We start from the raw sequence: 6,000 nt of genomic DNA on the forward strand, positions 1-6,000 counted from the left end.
TCTCTGCATCTTAGAGCTTCTAGAGAATCGGAAATCACAGGACGAGCTGCATGGAGTCTTATTTTAGTTGTTTTGTCACGTCTGTTTCCAGCTATTTCAGCGCTACAACGCTTATTTGCTGTGAAGCTCCAGAAATATCTTCTGGATGAAGAAACTTCACCCGACTTTCCATCAGCATGGAAGTGAAGAGATAATGACCGAATTTTTGTGTTGGGTTGAACTTTACCTTTAACGTCACCTCCGAACGTCTCCTGATGAAGTTAGTTTGATGGATCAGTGGACTCTTCCTTTTTGAATTGGCTGATTAATATAAAAGATGCTTTCTAGAAATCCAATGTTTCCCACTATCAAACATGAAAAAGTCATGTTTGAGGAGATATGTATCTTTACTAATGAGCATGGCGATGAATCTCTGTTGCGTATGATGAGAAATGAACTGCAGTAAATTAAGAATACGTCATCACGGTTGTTTAGAGGCGGTTACAATCAGGTTTATCAATAAACACACGTGTGCTCATTGGGTCGAGGCAGGTCGATGCTCGGTTTGTCTCCTCAGGACGTGTTTGCAGGACAAACTGCAGTGACAGGATCAAACGTGTGACCTTTTAAACCTTCAAAAAGCTCGTTGTTGTGTTTTCTCTTATGACGGTGTGTTGTGACTCTGTATCTTCAGATGTGCGGTACCTGTGTTTACCCTCAGCTACACCCGCGCCTGTCTTTGAGCTTTATTAGACTAAAGGTCATAGTTTGTGTGGCAATTAGAACATGCTGAATATCCCTTTAGGCGGGTATGAAAAGAATCCAATAAAGCAGAAATAATTTCAATAGCACAATTTCATTTTTATTTTAGATGTGGAAGTCTGTAGCCTCGGGCTCTGCTGGTGGCCTCGAGGCTGATCACTCCTTTCCATCCGACTCCTGCTGGCGATCCATCGGAGCTCACCTGTTTACACAACATTACATACATATACATACACTCACGACCATATATAGACATATACTGAAACCCCCAGCCTGCTCTGATTGGTCAGCCCACACACGCCTGACTCAGCACCGCTTAGCAACAAACAGAGCAGCTGTGCTAAACCAGCTCTCACGTGCCAAACTAGCCACCACGCATACATTTTGAAATGAGCGTGCGACATGGTGACATAGTGTGATGTCACAACGTCGAGTGTAGACAGGACAGCTGACGAGACGTTTCAGGAGCAGCGTTTCCTGTGGGAGAGAGGGGCTTCTGTTGGTGCGGCTAAAAACACTCAAGGAAAGGAAAAAATGGAGAAAGTGTACTTGGTCTCCTTTAAAAAACATTTATATGAATATGAAAAGAGTCCACATATGCCTGGTTTGACAGTTCAAGACAAATTACTGAATGTATCATTTTGGAAATCAATTGGTAATATACTGTAAACTGATATTAAAAAAATTCAGTTACTCAAAATATAAAACGCGACATCACACGGTCACTTGATCTTGTGAATCCAGCCGCCCCTCGCAAGTTAAAGATAATGATTCCAAGCAATAAATCAAGTCAGATTACGTAAACTCAGATTTAAATGCATCCAGCAAGCAAGTTTGTCACTTGGTGCTAATTCGAGAGTAAACAGACGAAGGAAAATGTGATAAAAATGCTGGTTTGTCAGCAGTGTGAACATCTTTTTTTCTTCAGGGCTCAACAAAGACTTTCTTTTTTTTTTTTTATCCCCCTTCATTTAATGCTTTTTTCGAGATTTCACATTTACATGCACTTTGTTAACTCTGTGTTTTCACGAGCACTTACAGAAACACCATTACCCTAATTGTTAATATTGTGAAAACATAATAAAGCTCCGGTTTTCAAAGGCTCGCATCCGTCATCTGATTTACACAGTCTGCTCCGCGCTAAGATCTGAGTTTATAAGCTGCTGCAGATCTGAGAGGCCTCATTAGGAAAGACAAAATGTTTGGCCAGATTTCATTACACAGACATTTCAAAGAATAACACAATCAGGCGATGTGTGTTCCCCGAGTAATGATGCAAATTAGTTTGACTTTTCGGATGAAATAAAGATAAAAACAGCAGAGATTCTATCGGAGAGATGTCGGTAATCTGTAGCTTTGCTCTGCATTGCATGATAATTATGTGTGAAAATGTCAAGAACGCGCCTTTAAAATCACACAGAACGCCCAATATCATGAGGTTTGGCACTCGACCTGAAGAAAAGGGGTAGCTGATGAGTTTTCAGTGATTAAAAAATGAAAACTCATCTTGCAGAAACTCACGTAGGAACAAGGAAGAGAACATTTCAGGACCATCCACATTGTTGACTGACATGTAACTCCAGAGTGCAGACGTAAATGGTAACTTGCATTTTCATAACATATTTCCAGTCTACAGATCGCTCAAAGCGTTTTACAACACCTGTTATATTCACAGATACAAACACACATTCATACAGTGATGAAAGGTGCCGACCTGCTCATCAGGAGCAATCCGGGGGTTCAGTATCTTGCTCAAGGACACTTCGACATTCAGCTGGGGGGGGGAGATGAGGATTCGACCCGCTCTACCTGTTCTGTTCAGTGATCCCTCTGGGGTCTAATAACAAGTAATAAGTCACAGGTGCATACACAGACGTCAAATGTTCTTATAATGATGCCTCGGGAACAGTGGCGTGCGCAGACTTTTTGAAGGGCAGGGGCGAAAAGAAGGGCACTTAAGCGCGCGTTTTGGCGCCCAAGAGGACACTTTAGCGTGCGTTTTGGCTCCCAAGAGGGCACTTTAGCGCGTGTTTTGGCTCCCAAGAGGGCAGTTTATCATGTTTTAACCAGCCAAGGGGGCAGTTTAGTGTGTTTTGCCAATCAAGAGGGCACTTTAGCATGCTTTTTTGGCTCTCAGGAGGGCACTTTAGCACGCGTATTGGCTCTAAGGAGGGCACTTTAGCGCGCGTTTTGGCTCTCAGGAGGGCACTTTAGCACGCGTATTGGCTCTAAGGAGGGCACTTTAGCGCGCGTTTTGGCTCTCAGGAGGGCACTTTAGCGCGCGTTTTTCAACAATTGGGCCACGAGGGGGGGCGACCCTGACCCCCCCCCCTTGTGCACATCACTGCTCGGGAATGTTACTTAAGAGACTTAAGTAGTGCAAGAGAAATGTTCGTTGCTGCAGGAGTCGGTACTTTTCAAGCTGTTTTAAGAAATATTATGGATACGTTTATTTTAAAGTGTATTTTTAAAGTGACTATGAGTGACTCTAAAGTGTTCATGGAACAGTCTCGTGGTTCCACTGATGATTATAAATGACCTGTAACAGCAAGCGAGACCATCAGCGAGAAGACTGCTATTTTTATATAGTTATTATTAATGCCTGTGCTCGGCTCCGATCATCAGACATTACGTCATCGCGATCCGTCCCATGTCCGTCTGCCTTTATCTTTAAACCTTTTGCCATTTCTCAAAGCACCATGTTTGGGTTTGGAAAGGTCTCTGCAGAATATCCGTCCTCTTCCTTTAAGTGTGCTGTTCAGTTAGATCTCACTGCAGTCGACGCTCTCTGGCGTGAACGTGTCTTACTGTTGTTGTAAGTGTGGAGCAAAGTGGTTCTGAAAGAGTCCATGTGTTCAGCAGAACCTTAGTTTATATGCATGTGGGAAATCCGTGGTTTGGGTAATTGAAGACAGAACTTAAAAATTCCTGAAAATAAAGGTGATTTGCAGCAGCTTTTTACAGCTTTTTGTTTTAAACAACATTGATGATCTGATGAGGAAAACGTGTGTGCAAAGTTTGTTGTTGCTAATTTTCAAAAGAATATTTTACTTAAAGCAACAGTCTGACTTAAAGTGATGTTTGAATGGTCGAGCTGCCTTCTATTTGTAATTGTTTCATCACCAAAATTAATTTTATAAATATTTATTTATAGAATGCAACTTTACAAACTAAGAAAGGAAGAGAAGAGAGCTGCCTGTCTAGAGACCACTTCAAGACGTAGTTTCAACATGTGTAAGAGTTAAACCAGAGGAAAGTTCAGGACATCTTCCATCCGTGCTCATGGAGACAGAAGCAGGTATTTTAAGTGAAAACTCGATTTCTTTTTCTGAGCTTAACCAAATGTTCGTTGTGCCTATCAGACAAATTAGCGCAGCGTTGTCGCAACTTAAAATGGCAAATCAAACCTAAAGAAATGTGAAGTTTCAGGGTCTGCAGAAAGCTACGTCAGCAACATTAATTCAGGCGATTGTGTTGCAGGTTGAAAACGTCTCCTCACCAGTTAATGACCTCGTTTTCTGTGAAATGCACAAATTAGATTCTTCTTCAACAAACACATTTTGACCCTGCAGACAGCTAAAGGCTCGCATTGCCTGATCGGCTAATTAGCTTTGCATGGCTGCTGACGGATGAGCTGCCTGTTTCCTTTAGTTGTTTATGTCTTCTCCTGTTTTCGGCATTTTCTACCTTTTTCGTCTTGCTTCCTTTAACTTGAAGTTTCACACACCCAGTCAGACTCAGCCTGACTTACAGTCCCGCCCACATGACTGTGAGGCCTTCAGTATTCAGTATTTTGTCAGATTTTCGATCATTTCCACAGTTTAGCACTCAGAGTGTTATCAGTGTGACTCAGCACTTCCTCTGTTCTGCATCTTAAACAAAACTTAACTTCTCCTTTTGTGTGCTGGTTACAGTCAGGTGTCAAACTGTCTTTCATTTCAGTTTCATAAACTTAAGTCAAGTATGTGATCAGTTTGTCTTAAGAGACAGATAATGAATCAACGCACTCCACCGCAGTATGTACATACAGCTGCAGAACTGAGAAATGTTGATATGCTTTGTCTCGATCTCATCATTTGATTTGCCGTGTGTAATGTTGCTGAAAACATTTTGAAGATTCATTTTTCTTTTGCATTTCCCACAAACAGCCTTCGAGGGACGTGACGACTGAAGTCGATACGAGTTGGAATAATTGCGGTGCAACATGTTTATTATGTGTCCCAGTGTAAATAAAGCGCACCGCACCGAAATAAACATCACTGATGGTTAAAAAACTACGCCATGTGCAACAGATCTCCTCCGCTGGATGATGGACGGCCAGTGTCAACAACTTCCACTCGCACACACGCGTAAACACACAACAAAGAAACGGCACGGAGCTTTGATGATTTCCACTTGTGAAACGGTTTTGTTGACAGATTTAATGACAGCTGGAAAAACTGCGTCAGCGTGCATCCTGCAGAAATAGTGACGGATTAAAGGAAAAGAAAAGTCTATTTACGGCCTCGTTGCTGCGGAACATACAAATCTCAGTTTAATCCCAATAAACAGATTTTTCAAAAAAAAATCTCAGTTTATCCAAGTTAAGATGCTCTATTCTTGATTGTCGGCACAGAAATTAAGGATGAGATCTACTTTGCAGGGTTTCAAATTAAGCTGGTAAATGCTGTGGAGGTGCAGTCACATTGCAGCAAATGTTCCAGGCAGACGGGCGGCCATGCATACATAATCAGAGCGCCAGCCATTGTAGATGTTTACCTGACTCTGTCTATCCTGCATTTCCTAAGTGAAATGTCTCCTCTGGGGGGGCGGAGGGATGAGCGCAGCGCTGCATCACGCAGGTAAAAAATAAAAACAAACAGGATTTCTGTTGGAGCTGAATGTGGACGTGAATATCAAACCACTGCGCTGCTCGCTGATGTTCATGTGTTCAGTAAAGCGCCTCAGAGAGGCTCCTCGTCCTGCAGCTATCACTCACCCACACTGAAACAAACCACTGCAGCCCATCATTTATTAAAGCTTTCAGACGGAGCTGAACAGACACGTCGTGATTCAAAACTCTCTCACATTAACATATTGTTGCCTCGACTGAAGTTTGACTGTCTTCTCGCTGAGAGCGCCGAAAAAATCTTGAATTTTACAGATGTAGTTTGGAGCTACATGCCAGGCTCACGCTACGAGAGAGTGTCAAAGTGATGCATTTGTACTGATACAAAGAGAGTTTTTACCCTTCAGTTATCAGGATGATAATTTGTTTAC

The sequence above is a fragment of the Sparus aurata genome, chromosome 6 (assembly GCF_900880675.1).
Source record: "Sparus aurata chromosome 6, fSpaAur1.1, whole genome shotgun sequence".
In the NCBI taxonomy this organism is placed as follows: domain Eukaryota; kingdom Metazoa; phylum Chordata; class Actinopteri; order Spariformes; family Sparidae; genus Sparus; species Sparus aurata.